At 48.3% G+C, this 21,460-nt stretch overlaps 2 long non-coding RNA genes across 3 annotated transcripts in view; one reads left to right on the forward strand and one right to left on the reverse strand.

Moving 5' to 3' along the window:
• Window positions 1–3,951: 3,951 nt before the first annotated feature.
• Window positions 3,952–21,460, reverse strand: part of LOC111097085 — a 32,726-nt gene continuing 15,217 nt past the window's right edge. Inside the window, exons 1-3 of one of the 2 annotated variants that reach the window (XR_005363459.1) lie at window positions 13,022–13,138; window positions 10,848–11,001; window positions 3,952–4,202 (exon numbers count right to left, since the gene is read on the reverse strand). This is a non-coding gene — a long non-coding RNA (uncharacterized LOC111097085). Of the gene's footprint in view, window positions 4,203–10,847; window positions 11,002–13,021; window positions 13,139–21,460 lie in introns of those variants that run through there. The other variant, XR_005363460.1, reaches the window with a different exon arrangement.
• On the forward strand, window positions 15,832–21,305 carry LOC102155864. Its single transcript, XR_005363457.1, has 2 exons — window positions 15,832–16,837; window positions 21,020–21,305. It is a non-coding gene; the product is annotated as an uncharacterized LOC102155864 (long non-coding RNA).

Here is a 21,460-nt window from a genome sequence, read left to right on the forward strand (position 1 = left end):
GGTTTAGAATATCTATGGCTCCTACTTTGCAGCTCTGGAAACTGAGACCCTGGGAGATTAGGGAAATGTGGCCTGCCCACCGTTACAAAGGTAGCTGCAGGAGAGTGGAATGTGCACCTGCGTTGCACACTTTCAGGGGTTGAGCCAGCATCTAGGAAAGCGTACATGTCCACACCTGCACGGGGCGCTCCTAGGGCAAGGCAGGCCAGGGGGGGGGCTTTGTTAAGGAATGCAGAGAGGGAAGGCATCCTTTGTCTCACTCCAATGGCTTTCCCAAAAAGAGCCCAGAGTGCTTTGCAGGCATCCATTCATGTGCTTAGCACCTGAGCTGCATTGAGTGAGTGACAAGCCTCTTGGCCCAGCGTCCAGGGACTTTGTCTCTGCTTGCAGGCAGGCCAGTGGGAGGTCAGAACCAACCGGGGCAGTTCTGCTCTTTTCGTGGGGCGGCATTAGCCAGGTGGGCTTGCTGAAATGAGTGGTCCAAGGAGCACCCAGAACCAAAGGCCCAGGGGTTAGTAATAGACAGAACTGGGAGAAGGACTGCTGACTTTCAATGCTTCATCTCACTAACCCCTGACAGTGAGTACCAGGAGGAGGAGCCAGGAGTGGTCCTCCATGTGTCACAGCTGAGGAGACTGAGGCTCAAGGTCAAAGCTAGAAAATGACATTTCAGGAACCTCAAACTAAATCTGCGGGACCCTCTTCCAGTTCTATCTTCCCGTAGACCATATGGTCTTGAGCACCCACGGCATTTCAAATGCCAAGCAGAAGAGGGACTTTCGGGCCTAAATCCAGCTGGCCCCAGAGAGCCCATCCAGGGACAGACTGTCCACCTAGTGACAGGTCTATCTGGGCTTGCCTAGACACTGCACAGACTTGTAGCTTCCTTGTGCACCCCCCAATCCCTGATTCCCTCTCCCCTGTCACCCAATCCTATTCACATGAACTTGACCCCTCTATACATGTGACTTCCTGTCCTTGAAGTGTCTTCTCCTGCCCTTTCACCATGCCCCATGCCCCCAATGCCCTCTAAACACCCACCTTTCAGAATGAAACCATGACTGTCTTGTACAAGGAAAACGAGGCCATCCTCCCCATTTGGCCCATTTCTCCTCCTACTGCTCTAAACCCATTGTCCTCAACTCCCTACCTTGCAAGAACCCCTGTGTCCTTTATTCATGGGCATGGCTTCAGCCTTGGTATCCGCCCCCTTACAGACTCTCCCAGGGGCTGAAGTGAGTTTGTGCTTATTTTGCCCCAGGAGAGAAAGTTGTGTTAGACGCCATACATAGTCCAGCAAAGTCACTGGAGTCATGCCAGCAGCCTCTGGGTCTGGCTAGGCTCTGCCGGTGACAGCCAGATCCTCCTGGGTCAGTGTCATTGTTCCAAAGCCCCTTTGCAGTGCCCCATGCCAGGCTGGTTGGGCTTTGGCCGTGTCTGCAGAAGCCGAGGCACTGAGCACGTTTGGCTTCTCCTGGCTCCCCCAGCTGTGCTCATCTACCCTGCACAAACCCCCTCTTCCACCTTCTTTTGCGATGTAAGGGATACTGGCTCCCTTTCTCCATGCCTGGCTCTGTGCTAAGCACGCACCATGTTTTATCTCATTAATCCACGTCATAACCTTATGGATATTTTTATCCACACTTTACAGATAAGAAAAATGAGACTCAGAGAAAATAACTTGCCCAAGATTGCATAGCTAATAAGTGGTAGGGGCCAGATTTTAACCAACACGTTCTTAACCACAGAACTTCATTGCCTCATTCAGTCCCTGTGGGACAGTCAGCAGACCATCCTCAGGGACCCCCACCTCTTCCTGGAGTTCTGCTTCAGATCTCTGACAACACCCTCTGCCACCACAGTCTATGCCCGTGAGGTCTGAGCCAAATCTGAGTCCACGGAACTCCATCAACAAATGGACTGTTATTTGAAAGAAAAAAAAACAGGGAGTGGGGTGATGGCCCATTTTACTCTTTTCTTTGAGTAACTGTTTAAGTGAGAGGTTTCCATGTTCCCTGTCACTGCTCTAGGTCCCAAACAAAACCAACAAAAAGCCCCGCCCTCATAGAGGGTACAGTTTTACAAATTACACAGCATGGCATAGAGAAGTGCTAAGAAGAAAGATAAATCCGGGCAGAAGGAGCAGGAGTCCTGGTGGGCTTGCTGGGCTGCCTCTCTACTGAAATGAGGAATGGCCTGAGGCATCTGCTTCCTATGGGGTTGGTCTTTGCTCCAAGGCAAAGCATGGTGGCGAGGGTGTGAGTGTTTCAGGGGACAGAGGGCTAAGAGGCTGGCAGTGGTGACATGGAAGCCTAGGACCAGAAAGGGGCAGGCCATCTGGAGCTCTCGGTCCTGTGCACAGAAAGGCCTTGCTGAACTCGATACCGTGTATGGATTCTTTCCCATTACCAGGGAGTGAAGAAGCCCTTTATGAAATCTAAATCCTGGTCTAGCTCTTTCCAGGCCCACCCCCCCCCCACCCCTGCCCCTGCCCCTACCTCTTCTAATTAATTTCGCCTAAACTATGTAGAATAATTTTACTGAAACCTAAAAGTTATAATTAGAAAAATGAATACATTAGCCAAAAGAGTCATATACTGCATTTAAAAATCAAGCATAAGCAATTTTAAAACATCATGTTAGAAGGGAGAAAGAAATAAATATTTATTGATGACATCCTAAGTACCAGTTCTTTTATATCCGTTATCTCATTTAAGCCAATCCTCACTGCAAACATGTGACCTGGCATTGTTGTCCTCATTTTGTAGGTTATAAGAAAAGGAAAAGAAGAAAAGAAAAGAAAAGAAAAGAAAAGAAAAGAAAGAAAAGAAAAGAAGAAAAGAAAGGAAAAGGAAAAGAAAAGAAGAAAAGAAAAGAAAAGAAAAAAAGAAAAGAAAAGAAAGGAAAAGAAAAGAAAGAAAAAGAAAGAAAAGAAAAGAAAAGAAAAGAAAAGAAAAGAAAAGAAAAGAAAAGAAAAGAAAAGAAAGGAAAAGATTTTGAAAGGTAAAGTAACAAAGTTACATCAATAACAGGTGGGATCTTTAACCCAGATGTGTCTGACCCAAAAGTCTGTGCTATTTCTATTTTTCCTTCAAATACCAACTTAGCCATTTATGTGGAGAGAATAACCTCAGGTGAACCACTTAGACACCCATTGCCTCAGTTTCCCATCTGTTAAACGGATACGATGTTGATAGTTAACTTACCCATCTACCTCATGGTTCTGTTCTGGTGGGCACATGAACTCATGGATAAAAAAAAAAAATTTTTTAATTTTAAAATGGCTTTAGGCAGCCTGGGTGGCTCAGCGGTTTAGCGCCGCCTTCAGCCCAGTGCCTGATCTTGGGGACCCAGGATGGAGTTCCACATCAGGCTCCCTGCATGGAGCCTGCTTCTCCCTCTGCCTGTGTCTCTGCCTCTCTCTCTGTATCTCTCATGAATAAATAAATAAAATCTTTAAAAATAAAAATAATAGGGATCCCTGGGTGGCGCAACGGTTTGGTGCCTGCCTTTGGCCCAGGGCACGATCCTGGAGACCCGGGATCGAATCCCACATCAGGCTCCCGGTGCATGGAGCCTGCTTCTCCCTCTGCCTGTGTCTCTGTCTCTCTCTCTCTCTCTGTGTGACTATCATAAATAAATAAATTTTTTTTTAAAATTAATAATAATAATAATAATAATAAAAAGGCCTTGAAAAAAAGGCCTTTAAAGCACTGTGAAGGGGGATCCCTCGGTGGCTCAGCGGTTTGGCGCCTGCCTTCAGCCCAGGGCGCGATCCTGGAGTCGGGGGATCGAGTCCCACGTCGGGCTCCCTGCATGGAGCCTGCTTCTCCCTCTGCCTGTGTCTCCACCTCTCTCTCTATGTGTCTATCATGAATAAATAAATAAATCTTTAAAAAAAAATAAAGCACTGTGAATATACAGCATTTAACCCTCACCTTGAATGTAGAAGTCATTATGGCTTTTCTACCATCTAGCCTTGTTGGTACACAGTAATACATTTCGATTTAGCAAATCTGGTGTATTTTCCACATTCCTGTTTCGATGGGCTCGTCTCTGACTGCTGACTCCACACTGGATTGTCTGTGTTGGTCTCTTCCCAGCAGTAAGTACTCCTTCCACAGCTGTCCCTCAGACATGCTCCTTACTGTTGAGCTTCAGGTATTCCTCTGGGACCCCAAGAAAGCAGTCCATAGACACACCTTTCCAAGAGGGGATGGTAAATGTGTAACAATCAGCTTTCCACATATAGAACTGACGTGCATGTTGGTTGATAATTTCACTTACAATAATAAGTAAAACAACAGTGGAGCAACAAAGAGGAATTTCAGAACTTCACTCATTTGTCAATGACAGGAGCAACTGCTAAATTGGATCATTATTTTTGGATACTGGAAGAATATTACTGCAATTCTTCGTGTTACAATGTCACTGCTACAGCTATGACACACTTTTATATTTAATCTACCTTGTTGGTAACTTCTCTATCACTTTCTGAAGTCTACACAATCAACAAAACAATGGAACAAGCCCTGGCTTGTAGAGTTTGCCAATTTCTGTAACATAAATATTCTCACTGTGGCCCATTTCAGACTTCCCAACGTAAGATTACTGCATGTGGAGTTGGGAAGAGATGGTAAGCAGCCTACTATAATATGGTATCCCCACCATATGGATGGAGGAGACATGTAACTCAAAAGCATAGATAATAGTAAATTGAAGCAAAATAATTAGGATGTGATCTGTTTTTAGTATTTATGGCTGTTGTTTTTAATATAATGCATTCAATTGTAGGTTTATATAATTTCATTTTCAGAATGGCTTGTTTAACAACTGGCTCACAAAATTCCTGAAAATCTAACAATCAGCCAATGCAAGGCAGCTCCAGCACCCCGCCATCCCCTCCCTCTTCCAAGAGCCCCCACAGGCCTCACGCCATGGGATAGCCACACCCTTTGTTGAATAACTCCAAGTCCCCTTGAATCAGGAGAACAGTATTCGACGTTCAGCTTCTCCAAATAAGCAATGTGGACGGCTGCAGTCCAGTGGAGTGACTTAATGATCTGTTTCCTTCAATAAACTCTGATTTCTGAATTTAATTCAGATACCTGAGTGTCGCCGTAAGTTGAGAGTGAGGCCCAAAGGCGTCCATGATGTAATATACTAGGTTTATACTTGGCAAGCAAACGACTTTGTGAGAGATGGATTTTCTTAGGCTGATTTTAGGAAGTTTGGGGTGTTTTTTTAAGAGTTAAGCCAAGGCAAAAAATAACCCTTGCAACATATCACTTCACAGCTGGTCAGGCTGGGAGAAACTATTCTGGGATATCCAAGCTAAGGTGCCTCTTTAAACTCCAGGCAAAGTGGAATCAGGATGTGGGGTTTCTATTCCTGTCTGTGTCAAGGACTTGGTATGTTATCCCTGGCCAGTTGGTTCCCCGGCTGGTACCTCAGTTTACCCTGTGGTGCAATCAAGTCAATGCCTTTGGCAAAAACATTAGACTTGAACTCTGGAGAGAAAGAAATATAGTTGCTATGGTTTGCTGGAGGGTAACCTGGTGATGTCCTTAATCAGTGTAGTCTCCTGGAAAAGCTAAATTTTAGGTGACCTCTTCTAGGAAATGACAAATATGCAAGGTTTACCAGAAAGCAGTGGCAAGAGGAATAGAAGGAAGCTAAAGAAGGAGGGGGTCTCCAAGCGACATCAGGGAAAATGTTGGGCCAGAAGTTAGAGTAAACTGCGTCCAGTGTGCACATCTCTGGGGCAGCGTGTTGGCAAAGGATGAGCCAGACACAGAAAAGGTAGGCAAGACGGGGTTAGTGGTGCTTTTATGTGGGTTTGACAAGAACCCCCTGAGTAGGAAAAGAACGTGATCAAAGTTAGGATTCTGAGACTCACATGAAAGATGACCAGGGACTTGGCAAAGTTGGAGGCAATACCAGCCTCCGAAATACCCCTGGAGATGGTGTCCCAAGGCCACTGTATAAACAGCCTCTGTCCCGTCCATCGGGAAGTCTCTTCTGGAACAAGCCTCTCTACCCTGCTTAAAGCTTGAGCGGCCCTTTAGAGAAGCAGCGTCACCGAATACTTCTTTACAGTTCCTTCCCATGCCTTGGACTTCTGTCATCTCACCTTTCCTGCCACCTAGGGGGAGGGGACAGTCTCCTAATTTTCACGAGAGCAACTAAGACCAACAGATATTAAATGACTTACTCCAGATCCCAACTGAGGCTCCCACGCATCATCTGGCCACAAATCGTGTACCTCGTCTACACCGATCTGTCTCTTTCAAACCTGACTAGCTAGTTCATTTTTCCCATCCACAGGCCAGACACTTTCTGAAATAAAAAGCTGTTTGATCTCTAGAAGAACTAAAAGGCCAGTTCCAGTTGTCGAACATGACAAGCTGGAGAGAATATCTTCCAAAAGTTCCATGGGAAGGCCAAGGATTCTCAATTCCAAAGCCAGCCAAAATTCAGACTTCCTCTATAAAGAGACAGTCCCTCCCTGTTTAGAACATACCCTTCCTCATTAGGCTAGTTCCATGTTTTGTAATAACTTTTGCTTACACCACAAAATTATCATAGAATTATGGAAACACAACAGGCCTTGGAAAAAAGGTCCCGAGGCCCCTGGAAGTCATTATTCCTTCCTTTAGCAATTGCTGAGTTAAGCACCAAAAATATGGTTCCCATCTTGCTCCCCACCCCCACCCCACCCCCAACAAACATACACACACACTCACACACACGATCTGCTGGACATATGTTCAGAAGAAAGCAGGGATGTGGGGGTTGGAGAAGAAGATTCACATGTCGTGAGTCAAGAGCTTAAGCATTTGAAAAGAAAAAGTGGGAGAGGGTGAGGAGTCTGCAGCCCTAGAAATGGAATATCCAAAGGATTTATTGCCTTTGAGTATCTCACAGGCATTTTTTTATATAAAAATCTGTAGCTTATGACTTTTTTTTTTTTTTTTTTTTGTATAGTGCAGTAAACAAGAGCTCTGAAAGGGGAAGGAAGCCAGGAGAAAGCCAGCTCCATTAGTCACGCAGCTGCATATCCTGTCACAAAGGACCCCAGTTGAGTAATCGCCCAAAATATGCCTGTTATTTTTTTTTCTTCAGAAAAAAAAAAAAACGGGGCTTGCCAAAATGTACTGTAAAAAAGAAAAAAATCTGGTCTGTCAGCCCCAGAGGGGGAAAGGAAAAGAAAGAAGAAACAGGCGTAACTTCTCAGCACTCTCTGACCCTCTCCCAACTTATCCTTAAGAGAAAACACCTTCAGCTCCTCACACCAATGGAGCTGAGCTTGAGGAAAGCTGGCCCCATGAGGTGTACCAGGTGTCAGGGTCCCTGCAGGACATGGTGCGAGAGATGGCACAGAGGAGGGGCAGTGGGAGAGGGCGGTAAGACAGCAGGGCAAATGAACCAGTCCCCTGATGGACCTGAGGTGGGTGGGTGAGCTAATTGTCCCACAGGGAACCTGTGGTAGCCACACCAGTTCTGTGAGGTGGAATGAGCCCAGCCACAGACTGAACATTCTGATGGCCTCAGCAAAACCACCGTTGTCTCAGGCCTCAGGCTGTTTGGACCACAGACTGAACAAGGAGAGTTTGTGTGGAAGGACATCTGACGCTAGGGAAGTCTGAAGAACAGGGTCCAGGGAAGGGCCAGAGCTGCCTATAGGCTCAGGTGTTGTCCCGGTTGGCTTTCCAAAAGTGAAGCACAGCAGACAAAGGTGCTCTAATGCCTGGTTCAACTACTGCCTCTGGCCCATGCTCTCAGTCCCAGGGCACAAGGGATAGTCAATCCAAGCACAGAGCACTCTTGGAAAGACAATTTCCCTCCTACTCACATTCTGGTCCAGTCAGAATGTCTGGACCATGGAGAAGGAGACTTTCTGAACCCAGTTGACAAAAAAGTAGGAAGCCTTCTCCTTAAGAAGGAGAACAGAGCCCTAAGGGGAGAAAAAAGACGGATGCATTATTCCCTTGGCTCTGGCCTCTCCGGAGCCTGTCTTAGGGGAGAAGGCCCAGCCCTGCCTCAGCTCCAAGGGCTGCAAGAAGACCCTTTCCAGGAGTACCTCCAGCGGTCGGGGTCCTAACATTTGGCCATTTGGCAATTCTAGGCCAAGGGGCCTCCAGCCCAAAGACCAAGTTCCTCCCCCTGCCTATTGCTGCAGGAAGAGCCTTTCCAGCTCTTCAAGGCTTTTGAGCCCTGCCCATCCTGTCAGAAGCACAGTCTCAAAGCCACCCGAGGCTTCAAGACTCAGCCCTGTCCACTGCTTCCCCTGGGAGAGCTACTTGACACCTAAAGCCATCCACAGGACGCTTATAAAAAGACAGGCATGGCTTCCTGCAGAGACCTGGCCTGTGAGCTTCTCTTCCTGGCTTCCTTGCTGATTTGCTGGGGAATATCGGCAACTCAAGTGAACTCTCTCCTCTCTGTAAGATTTATCCGCTATGAATCAGAGCCTCTAACGGCCTGCAACATGCAAGGTCCTGGGAATTTGGTGGTGACTAACAGATATAGGCCTTCTCTTCATATGAGACCCAGCAATCTTTCTCAAACCTCTGGAGCACACGACTGTGATTCCTGAAACCAGCTCTTCGGGTGGGTAGTCTGGGGGGTGGGAAGATATGATAGGAATCAATACAACAACTAACTAGACACATACGTGTGATTTCTAAAGAAAGAAAACAACCAAATATGAATACTAGCAGTTCCATAATGCTTGTAGATACAGGACAGCCCTCGAACCACCTGAACATAATGGAAATTCTATCAGAGCATCAGAAATTCACTCTGTTGCACATTCTAGCTTATTAGGAAATGTAAAAGATGGAGACGAGCTGATGACACGCAAACTACATGAACGTCAGTGCCCATGATCTAGTTCCTACAAAACCCAGTTACTAGACTGACTCTCCTTCCTCATCTCTACTCTTGTTGCAAGACCTGAGGACTGTTGTCTCCTGAGGGCTCAGCTTCTTCTCAAGGCCAGGTCCTTCACATAAACCATGAGCTGAAATCAGACATGTCAGCACCAACTCAAGCACATTGACTAATGTTACGAGGCTGACAGGCCTGGCCCACAAACACATGGGGTGATGTTATGATCCTCTGAATTGCAGGTGAATGAGGCCTCTGGAAGTACCACCCCCACACGGATTTCCCTTTGTGGTAGCAGTGACATCTGAGCCACTGAGCGTGGGGCCTCCAACTAGTTTCGCCCCCTCCCCTTCCTGTGCCCCAGGAGGAGGTTGGGGGCAGGTCTTCACAACAGAGAAGGCTCCCACTTCCTCTGAGTTCCTGACAACATTTCTCAGCCGTGTCAGGCCTAGTAAGCCTGCGGTCAACAGGCACCCAGGTGATGGTGCCTTTCTCAGCCCCTGTTCTTCCCTCATCAGCCCTTTGATGTTTCTAAGCTGACAAGGTCAGCATCTTCCAGGCCGTGGAGAACATGCCTGTCAAGTACACCTTCCAACAGCTGTTGAAGGTGCCATGTAGTCTCGAGTCACAGGAGAGTCTAAGGGGCTTGCTGAGGTGAGTCACCAGTTCCACTCTTGTCCTTGGAGGGGGCTCCACCCCATCAGCAAAAGGCCATCAACAGAAGGGTGCAGAGGGCAGAGCCGGGGAAAGAGAGAGAGAGAGAAGCTCTAGTACCCAACAAACTGCATCACAAATGAGGTGAGAGACGGGTGGGCTCCTTCCATCCATCATTGCTGATGAGATGCAAGCACGAGACGAAGTCTCACAAGGCCCTCGAAGTCCACCCACAAGCCTGTTACTCGGTGCCCTCAGCTCAGACGTGGTGTGGGGGGGGGATGTAACAAGAGCCTTCGAGTGTGTGAAGAGTCAGTGGCCTGACAAAGCACTTACTGACCAAGAAAAAATTAACTTCAGGTGCAGCAGGAAAGGTCTGGTACCAAGAATGTCTGGGGTTTTGAGACACTGGAAAAGATTGCCTAATAATGTAATGGGCTCCCTTCCCTGGAAATATCTGGAAATAGGATAAGTACTCTCCAATCCTGGATAGGTCAGCGTTGCCTTGAAGTAAGGGGATGGACCCACAGAGAGAGCTTGCAAAGAACTTTGAGTCTATAACACGGTATGTTTCCACATGAAGAAACAATTTTTTTACTGTGGTAAAATGTGCATAACATTAAATTTACCATCCTCTCCATTTTTAAGTGTGTGGTCCAATGGCACTAGGTACATTCGCACTGCTGTGCAGCCATCACCACCGTGCATCTGCAGAACCTTTCATCTTCTCACACTGAAGCTCTGCGCTCACTAAACACTAACTCCCCATGCTGTCTCTCCCCAGCCCCTAGCAGCCACCATTCTACTTCCTGTCTCTATGGTTTGCCCATGCTATGTACCTCCTATTAGTGGAATCATGCAATATTTGTTTGTGTGTGTGTATACTGGCTTATTTCACTTATCATAATACCTTCAAGGTTTATCCGTGTTGTAGCATATGTCATAATTTCATTCCTTTTTAAGACTGAATTATATATGTTACATATTATGTATTATATGTTATATGCTGTATAATATATATTTGTGTGCACCCCTTATCCACAGGGGATACTTTCCAACAGATGCTCGAAACCACAGATAATATTGAACCCTATATATAGTATGTTTTTTCCTATACATGCCTAGCTATGATAAAGTTTAATTTATAAATTAAGGATAGTAAAAGATTAATAACAGCAACTAAAATTAAAATAGAACAATCACAACAACAACAACAACAAAAAAGAACAATCACAACAGTATACTAATAAAATTTATGTGACTGTGGTCTCTCTCTCAAAGCATCTTACTATACCACTCACCCTTCTTGTGATGATGTGAGATGATAAAACACCTACGTGATGAGACGAAGTGAGGGGAATGATGAAGGCCTTGTGGTGTAGTGTTAGGCTTCTACTGATCTCCTGAAGATACATCAGGAGGATCATCTGTTTCCAGACAATGGGCCAAAGATAACTGAAACAAGGGAAAGCAAAATAGCAGATAAGAGAGAATGCTGGACCACATTGTATCTCTTCACCTGTCATGGACATTTGGGTTGTTTCTACTCTTCGGCTATTGTGAATATTGCTACTCTGAACATGAGAGTACGAATGAATATCTGTTCAAGTCCCTGCTTTCAATTCTTGTGGGAATTGAAAATATACCCAGGAGTGGAATTGCACAAATAAAAATTTTAAAAAGACAAAAGTATTGTGCCCCAAGAGAAAAGACATCAATGTGCTCATATTGCAGTCCTGTATGGAAAACAAACTCTTTTAAAAATTGAGCTACAATAAGGCTTAGATAAGTGAGCTAAGGAAGCATGGAAGGGGAATCCAGCAGGCTCCTTGATCAATCAGGGAAGGCTTCACAGAGGAGACAAAATTTGAGCTAGATTCTAATAGATGACTTGGAGTTTGCCTGGAAAAAAAAAAAGAAAGGAAGAAAGAAAGAAAGAAAGAAAGAAAGAAAGAAAGAAAGAAAGAAAGAAAGAAAGAAAGAAAGAAAGAAAGAAAGAAAGAAAGATGGAGACAAGCAATAAAAAAAAAAATCACCTTTTAAAAAGAGTAGACAAATGCTAAATGAACATATCCTTTGCTCCAGCAACCGTGCTCATAGGAATTTCCCTGCAGATATATATACTCATGCATGTCCACCCAAGGCGTATGTCTGAAGATCCTCACTACAACAATGTTTGTAAGATCATAGACTGGAAGCAGCCTCTGAGCCCATTACTAGGAGACTGGTTAGATAAACCATGGTGCAGCCATACCACGAATTAATATGCAACCATTAAAAAGAACAAAGGGGATTTCCATGTGCTGACATGGCAAGAATTCCAGACTTATTTTTAATCAAAAAAAAAAAAATGTCAGTATATACCCAAATTCTTTCCCTGGAAGGATACACAAACTGTTAATAATTATTACCTTTGGAAGGAACAACTGTGGTTTGAGGGAAGAAAAACTTAAGTTTCATGTTATACCTTCTATGCTTCTTTTTTTATTATTTTTTTAGCCATGTCCACATATTGCATTAAAAGAAATGTTAACAGGACTCTCAGGGTGATAGGATTATGGGGCATTTTTATTCTTTATGCTTTCCTTATTTAAAATATTTTAAAGAGGAAAGCAGCTATTTTTCTGGAATGGTTTAGTCTCAATGGCTCCTCAAGGCAAGAAGACGGAATAGATACTTAAAGGGCCAGGCTTCTCAAGGAGTCTGTCTTAGAAGTTTGCCAGGTTTCCTTTCAAGACAAAATGGTATTCTCACATTATGGAGAGAGAAACTGAGGAGCAGAGATAAGAGAAATAGATCAAAAGTCTGGGACAAGGAAAGCATGGAGCCAGGGCCGTCCCCCAAATGCCTGCCAAGTCTACTCGGGGATGTAGGGGATCTCCACCTCTTCTGCATGGTCTGCACCCCTCAGGGTACCCAGGGCTCCGGGACCAGGACCGAGACCCAGCCACACAGGGTTAACGCTGGTGCTTTGCTTCACTGAGCATGGTGGAGAAGGGAGCAGGGGGTGAGAGCAGAGGGGCCCAGCCCAGCCCGGCTCCAGGCAGCAGTAATAAGATGCAGGTGTTTTTACAGTTGCATTACAGAGCAGGGAAGAGTCTCAACTGCAGCAAGCATATAGAAATAGAGAAATAAGAGCCGAGTGTGGTGGAGAAAAATGTGCCTGCAAATAATGAGAAAGCATTTTGGAAAGGGGGCTGGCTTTGGGTTTAGGAGGAATGCAGCAGTTTCTGGCACAGGCCTACCCAATAGCGGTGTGTGTGTGTGTGTGTAGGTACACAGGCTCCTGTCTCATGCACACACAAAGGCACACATGCACATACACCCCACCATCACCACCACCACCACAGCAAATCTTTTTCCCAGCAACACCTCAGATAATACAGATTTGGCCTTTGACCGGGATTGATCATTTCCCCCTGGCCACTATAGTCTGCCTTTCCTCTCCTGCCTTCCTTTCTCTGGACCCACGTACCTCCTTTTTCTGTCATCTTTCCCTTTATCTTTGGGGCCTTCAGAGGACTGTATCTCCAGTTGGCCTGCCTGAATTTCTTAATCCCCCTTGGCTCTGCTTCCAAGCAGGCATTTTGTGAGCCTGACTTCCCCACCTCTCTTTCCCAAGCCCCTCCTTCCCTGCAGCTGGGGAGGAAGCAAGAACAAAATGGTGCCTCTGCCCTGGGCTTCTAGAAGACCATGGAGCTGGCTTGTGTACTCCAGCTCCTGCTGCCGTAACCCGGGTGAAATGCTCCCGTCATTTCATTTCATCTGGAAACTAAAGGTAATTAGTCCAGGGAGAGACATGATAAAGCAACACTGGGAGGCCTCCCTCCTCTTGGTCACCCCCAGGCAGGACCGGGGAAATGGGCACAAGCTCTGTGGGAGCTGGGCCTGGTCCTTTGCCCCTCCTCCCTCACATCCCTCAGGGGTAGGGAGTGGCAGACAGAAAAATCCCTGCTTTGCTCTTGCCTTCCACAGGCTTTCAGCTTGCCCTGAGTTAAGAGAGCTGAAAGTGAGTCATTTCTGTGATTTATTTAGTTGACTCCTTGTCTGAGACCTAGTATAGATCTGCAATTGTAAGCATGTTGTTCTAACACAGGGAAAGGCTTTGGGAGATCCTGGCAGCCCCTCCGAGGCCCTGCTTGGCCAAGTTGGGCTGGCATCTGAGTGAGAGGTGCATGTGGAGGTGAGACTCCAAATGGCCATGGGTTCTGGATTCCCATGATGAGGAAGGGATTGGGGAGATGTGTTGAGGGCTCAGAAAAGGCCTCTGTCATTGGCTGCTAAACTCACTGCGAGCATCTCTGTATGCAAACCCTGAGCCCACTGAGCCAGGATTTGTGTGGGGCAACAAGCTGCATGATAAATGCATTTTCCAGAATTCAGCACCCCCAGGTCAGAGGGGGGAAGGGGGGTGACAAGAGCCTGTCAGCTGTTGTCCAGCCTGGCCCGTCTGAAATGGGAGAACCAAGCTCTAAAACGGTTTCTGCTTTCTCCGCTCCCATCCTCCACCACCCACCTACCTCCCTGCACAGGAACAACACGCAACAAAACCAGGCCAGACAGAGTAGGGGTGGAAAGGCAGCAACCAAACTGTTTCCCGCTCATTCCACCCACAGCCCTCGGCGGTGCCAGGGGCCCTTTGGAAGAGGCAGGACCGGCCATCAGCCATGGGTGCTACGCTTCAGAAGCTCCAGGGAATCCCACTAGAGTTACCCGGCTGCTGGTGGAACCTGCCACCTGACCCATCCAAGACATGGACTTGTCACCGGCGGGGATAGCAGTGGGAACCAGCCCGAAATCCGGGACACAGAGGCACCTGCCTGGTGCCTTGTGTCTCCGGACTCGGCTTCTCCTCCCTTCTGGAGTCAGATGGTGGAAGCCGAGTGTCCCCAGAGCCCCACCGGAGCCTGAAGGGTGCCCTCAGCCCGCCCTGCGCCCTGCCTCACGCAGTGCCAGGAGGAGCAGATGTTTCTAAGGAAGGGCCCAGAGCAGGGCCAGGAGGCACCGCAGGCAGGTCCCCAGCCTGGCTCCCAAGCAGGGGCTGCGGCGCGCGGGCCTCAGAGCAGGAGCTGCCCAGGGAGTGACACTCACTCTCTTGAGTTCTCAGCTTCTTTCAGGAAATTGCCAGGTTGGCCCTTGGCTTTCTCCTCTGCGGTGCCCCCACTCCGTTTCCAGGGCAACCGCCTCCCCATCCCCGGGAGCCTCTCCCGGGCCTGCCCGCCCCTCCGCTGCACCGCCCCCCCCCCCGCCCTCCCCCCCCCCACGTCTCATCTGTCTGGGTGGGAACCAGGATTAGAGTTTGTCGGGGACAGGGACGCTTTTCCCAGGGCCGCTGTGCCTCTCCGTGATCTCTTTGCGCCCGCTCGGCCCCTGCCCCAGGCCTTTCAAGTGCCCCAGACTTAATGAGTGGCCCTGGGTTTCCTCCTCTTCCCTTTCTGGGCCTCCAATAAAGCCGGAGAATTAACCCAGGTTTTAAGTGCCCCGTTTCCAAGCTGCATATCAAAGGGGGCTTCCCCAAGCTGCTTCTGCATTTCAAAGGGGCTGATTTATCGCTGCTTTCACTTAAACCCGCACATTTGGGGGGAAGAGTTTTACCCCGAGGTCAAACTCTGAAAAAGCAAACGGATCCCCGTTCGCCTCCTCCTGGGGTGCCGTGGGCTATTAGTATCTAAACTGCGAGGGCCGGAGTGGGGGCCAGTGGGGAAACACGCTCAGCTGTGTGGGGCCAGGGTCCCTGAGGGAACTAGCCTGGCTGCGTGGTGAGGAAGAGAGGGAATGTCCAGAACATTCCCAGCGAGGGCCCTGTCCTAAAGCCAATTTCCTGCTTCTCTGCCTGCGCGCCCAGCAACCTCACCGGTTAGCACTTCCAAGCTACTCTGCCCTCCACCCAGGTCCCGGCCCCTGGGCATCCTTGATTCGTTTTCTTTCTCCAGCTTTCCCTGCAGATCTCTGCAAACACTGAAGATTCAGCTGCTACCCGGCTGGGCCACTGAGCCACTTGTATTCTCATTCCCTTCCTCCTTCTCAGGGAAACCCTGCCCACACCTTCCCTTCCCACTGCCAGACCCATACATTCACTCCCTCCCTCCCTCCCCACCCCAGCCACGGTCTCCAGGCCCAACCTCAACTCTATCAATCGTCCTTATGGTTTCCCCACCCCGAAAAGGAATCCTCCCTAAACCTGGGAATCTCACCTTCCTGTCTGTTCTTGCTGCAGCCCCTGGGTGTATGTACTCTCTAATCTCACTGCAGACAGTAAAGTCCTGCCTCTGATTTAACCCACACCAGATTCCCAGGCTTTCTCAGGCAAGAAGTCCCCAGCAAATGTGCAAACCCTGCACTGGACTGCCCAGAACAGCCACAAGCTAGCAGCGAGGAAGAAACCCCTGGAGGAGCCGGGCAGGTGGCATAACTTCTTGAGGAACTTCTTTTAAGGGCAGGAGGAGGAGAAGCAGTGTCCGAAGCAGCGCCCAAAGCCGACTCTGGAGAGGACACCCTGTGTTTCCCTTTCTCAAGCTGCCACTAGCTCATTCGTTCATTTATCAGCTCACGTGACCTACTTGAGTGCCTACTACTGCGGGATGCAGCAGGAGCTCCTGAGGGGGTCACTCTGGCAGAGGAATTAGACAGGAGGGCCAACGATTAATTACAGTGCAGGGAGGTCAACCATCCCTCAATGAGGCTGGCAACTCTCCCTGAGATGGCCTTACCCTCTCTGTGGGGGACCAGGGAAGACTCTAGGCCGGGAGAGTTGATTTGGGTTTGAAAGATGAGAAAATTATCAGAGAAATAAGCATGTTTTAGGCCGAGGGAACAGCAGGTGCAAAGGTACAGAAGCACCCAAGCCCACAGCTCACTGCTGTCAGGTGGATGAGTGTGGCCAGCAGGTGAGAATGTGCAGGGAGGTGTCAGGAGGGCCTGAGAGGGCAGTGGGCAAGGTTGTGAACACCACGCCAAAGAACCTGGGAGTTTGTGGCTGAGTTTCAGAGGACACATGCCATGCGGGGCCGAGTAAGGCAGGGAACAAGGTAGGAAAAGCGAGTAGAATGCTGTGTTCTAGCCCACAGCTTCCTGTTAACCTTCACCCACTAGCTTCTTCCTATGGCAACCCATGCTCAGACTGTGCCTTTGTTTACCCCACTCCCCGGAAGCACTGAGTCAGATAGGCTTTTCTCCCAGAGGCCTTGCTCAAAAAGTACCCATTGCTCCAGCCCCCTTGGATTTGCTGAGCCCCATCAGTGCAACACATGAGAGGAACCGTCTCTCTTCAGGAAAGAGGTGAAGGAGACAGGTAAAGTCTGGGGCAAAGTACATAGAGCCTGGCAAGGTATGCAGGGGTGGGCAGGCGTGGGAACAGCCACAGCTTATTCAAATAAGCTGAATCTTATAGAAGAAGCTTCCAGGAAGGAAGGGATTGGACCAGGGTCTCTGAGATCCTTGCAGTACTTACATATGGTGTTGCCTGGGCAGCCCCAAAGCAAGGAAGCCTACCCTGTCAGTGTTTCAGCTTCCTCTTGGAGAGGGGGACAAACTATCAGCCCCAGGCCTAGCCCTGCGAGCAAACCCCCATTTCTGCAGCCCATGTCATCTAGGAGGAGTCTGGGCTGTGTGTGGAGCAAATTGTCCTGGGCATGGGGCTTGTGAGGTCACGGAGGAGATGGATAACAAAATGAAGACTTGGGAGTTAAGTACCTTGTCATTCGCACAATTCACGTGAAAACAACAGGCTTCGGGCAGTAGATATGTTCCCCGAAGGCTGTTTGAGGGCTAAAATGGTGCGATTCAGTTAATGACTATAGATGTCTCGGGAGGAGTCAATCCCTGTACAGTGTTTTCTATACAATGTAGATAATTGGGCTAATGGCCATGTATCTTGGGCTCGCTGAAGGCCAGGCACCATTCCTAACCATGACGAGAGCACTGACTTTGTGGGGCCTGGAAGCTCCCACCTGCACCTGCACAGTTTGTCAAATGTCCCTCTCACCCTGCCCCCCTCTAGGCTCCATGGGCATCTTCAGCCCTTGATGACTGTGCCAGAGTCACCCTCCCAGTATCTTCCTCCACACCCTCTATTGGGCCTCTTCTCCTTGATGAGTTTTTGCTTACTCTGCCCAAAGTTCAGGACCCACTGCTGGCTGGCCAGAGCGAGAGCGGGGAGGGAGGGTTGAATGGAAGAGGGCACTGTGAAGGGAAGCCTCCCCCTCGCCTTCAGGGAGCTACCCCAGAAGGAGGGTCTCCCTGCTTTGCTCCTCTGGGCATATCCAGATGCCTAGGGCCGGTGGAGCCCCAGCCCCACACAGGCATTCAGTTCACGAGCTCCACCTGGTCAGGTCTCTCTCAGGAACATTTTCAAGAGGACCACCATGCAGGCAGCAAGCCACAGCCTTTCCAAATTCTTTCCAAAGAATCAGGAGATTTCTCCTAGGCTTCTTCTCCCTCCAGCTCTTGAGAGGAGGGTAGAGAGGGAGAAAAAAGAAAGTCTAATCTTTCTCAGGGATCAGATTTTGTCTCTTTTCCCTCTGAGCATTCTTGGCTTCAACCGAAACACCGCACTCCCCTCTCTCTGTGGTCTCGATATCACCTGCACCTGGACAGAGCCCCTACTTCCCACTTTGTCCCATCAGCCCTTCTGTAAAGCCTGTCACATCACCTCTTCGAAGCATCTCTCTCTAACTGGTTTCGGCCCGCCTTAAGGTCACAGCTCTCCACAGCCTACCAGGGCCCACATCTCTGATTCAGTGACTGAGGCAGGTAGGTGTTTAGAGGAGTCTGGGTTAGGTCCACTGGAAGCCAAAGGAAATAACAGTGGTCTGATTCAAGCTCTCCAGAAATGAGTCACCCCTCAGCCCATCAACCAGCCCTATTACACAATATATCACTCCCACATTATTCATGAATGATCGTCTTCGGTTTACTAGACAGCAGAGCCCAACCAGGACTTTGACTTATGGGTCTGCTGTGGACTCAACATCAAGGATATGCCTTCCCTCTGTCCAAAATATGGAGCCCAAGAGCCTCGAGCCAGGGAGGCTCATCCTTGGAGTACCTTCCCAAGGCTCCGGTCCCTGGAGCAGGTAGTCCTGTATTTCACACCTTGGAAAATGTCCCCTGTGAATACAGTGAGTGAGAAGGGTTCTGCAGGAAAGGTGAGGGCCAGCTGGCCAGTGCGTGTGCATCCCTGCACAGCCCCCTTCACCAAGTCTTGGGCTGGTATCTCCAGGTACAGCCCGCATCCCTTGGGATAGACCAGGGTGCTCTTGGCTTTTCATTCCTTCTATGGCAGATCAACTTGAAGACCTGGCAGGTTGGAGCTGGAATTGGACAGTGGCTTTCCTCCATGTGGGAGAGAGGGTGGGATGATACTATGGTCATATACGTGGCTTTGGAGATCCAGAGGCACAGACTCAAGTTTCAACCCTGCCATGTGCCAGCTCAGCCAGAGATTTAACTTCTCTGAGCCTCACTCAGCATCCTCACTTAGAAAAAGGGACTAATAGAAATGACATGCATTTAGGACTGTTGAATTTTGAATGTCATTGTCTGCATAAATGCCTCCTTAAATGGCCCTGCGTTTGTTGCGGCTGCTGTTGTTACCACCATCTCCCTAGGCCAAAGTCTTTCTTACCATAAAAAGACTAGTCTTATTTCCTTCTGCATCCTCCATACCAGGCATACAGTAAGGCATAGTAAATGGTGGTTAAATTAAACTTCAGAAAGTGAGAAGCCCCAGAGAGAGGGAAGAGTGTGTGCAAAGGCCCTGTGGTGGGACAGTGAATGCACCTATGAAGAAAATGCTGTCGAAACAAAAACAAGCCAAGCAGATGCCCCAACCAATCCTTCCACCCCATCATCTGCATCACAAGACCACTGAAGCCTGGGGCCCTGATGCCTTCTCAGAACTTCTACTCCTCTCTGGCAAGGAAATTTCCAACAGGATAGAAATGCCTAAGGTGATCTGAACCCTGAAGGACCCAGAGGAGTGGAAATATGTGGGTGAGCAAGAGGATGCTGAGGTCTTTTGTGTTTAGATGCCATAAATAAATAATCCCCCAACCTGTCTGGGCAACCCGTAATTGGAATTGGATAATTAGGAGGAAGGTGCTGGGGAAGGAAGCCCAGATAGGGGCTATGGTGGCCAGGTAGGGAAAGAGGATTTTGCACTATAAGCCAAAGCAATGAGGCAGTCTTCCTTCCATGGAGCCCCTAATCCATACTCCCCACAAACACTCACAGTGCATGGGTACAGTGCAGTGCCACCAACCAAACTGAAGGCCTACCTCCCTACCTCCCACTCCTCCACCCCTACTCTCTCCAGCCTCATGGAAACCATTTCCCTTCCCATCCTTCCATTCCCTTCTCTCATTCTGCCACGGCCTCCCTCAAACTTAAGTTATTCGCCTCCGAGGAGCACTTGCATTTAATAAAAACAGGGACAATACCCCCAGAGGAGGGGTTCACTAATGGTTCCCCTTCTGGCCCTCTGAAATCACAAAGAGCAAGGCTTCTCGAGCGGGGGGAAGAGGGGCTCCAAGGGGGCAGGATGGCCGTAAGAACTAGACCAAATGTGAATCTCCCCAACTCCCAGGCCTAAAGCCTAGTTATAAAATGAGGCTCTATAACCTGGTGCACTGTGTTTGTTTAAAGTCAGGTTTATCAGGACACCTGGGTGGCTCAGGGGTTGAGTGTCTGCCTTCCACTCAGGGCGTGATCCTGGGGTTCTGGGATCGAGTCCCACATCAGGCTCCCCGCAGAGAGCCTGATTCTCCCTCTACCTATGGCTCTGCCTCTCTGTGAGTCTCTCATGAATAAATAAATAAAATCTTTTTAAAAAAGAAATAAAGTCAGGTTTATCAAGATATAACTTACATATGGTAAAATTCATCCATTTTAAAATACACTTCTATGCATTTTGACAAAGCGTGCAGTCATGTAACCATCACAATTAAGATACAGAACAGTTCTATCACTCCCTAGATTCTCCTGGGTTCCCGGCCCACCCCTGTCCCCAGCCCTAGCCCTAGCCCTGAAAACTACTAGGTTTTTTGTTCCTGTAATTTTGCCTTTTCCAGATTGTCATATACAGGCTCTTCCCTTTATTGTACTTCTCAGATATTGTGTGGTTTTTGTTTTTTTGTTTTTTACAAATTGAAGGTTTGTGGCAACCGTGCATGGGGGAAGTCTATCAGCACCACTTTGCCAACAGTGGTCTGGGTCACATTTTGGTAATTCTCACAATATCTCAAGCTTTATCATTATTGTCATATTTGGTATGGTGATGTTTGATCAGTGATTACGACTCATGGAAAACTCAGACGATGGCGAGCATTTTTAATTAAGGTATATGTTGTTTTTGTAGACATAATGCTATTGCACACTTAATAGCCCACAGTATAGTGTAAATATAACTTCCTATGCACTGGGAAACCAAAACATTCATTTGACTCCCTTTATTGTGATTTTCACGTCATTGCAGGGGTCTGAAACTGAACCCATGATGTCTCCGAGACGTATCTGCTCATGGAATCCTGTGGTACAAAGTCACCAGGGTCTGGCTCCTTTCACTTAGCCTGGTGCACTTGAGATTGGCCCATGTTGTTACCTGGATCAGCAGTTTGATTTCCTCTCTGAGCGGTGTCCCACTCAGGGGATGGCATGACAGTGTGTCTATCTACTCGGCAGTGGAAGAATGTTTCTGTCGTCCTGATTGTCCCCTGTTTCTGGCCATTATGAAAAATGCCATTATAAATATTTGCATACAAGTTTTTGTGGACATCAGTTTTCATCTCTCTTGGTAGATACCTAACAGTGGGATTGCTGGGTGCTAGGGTAAGTGTAGGCCAAACTGCACGCTGAACTGCCAGATTGCCTTCCAACAGGGACTGGGCCATTTTGCATTCCCACCAGCAACCAACGA

The sequence above is a fragment of the Canis lupus genome, chromosome 8, assembly GCF_011100685.1.
Source record: "Canis lupus familiaris isolate Mischka breed German Shepherd chromosome 8, alternate assembly UU_Cfam_GSD_1.0, whole genome shotgun sequence".
NCBI classification, from domain to species: Eukaryota; Metazoa; Chordata; class Mammalia; order Carnivora; family Canidae; genus Canis; species Canis lupus.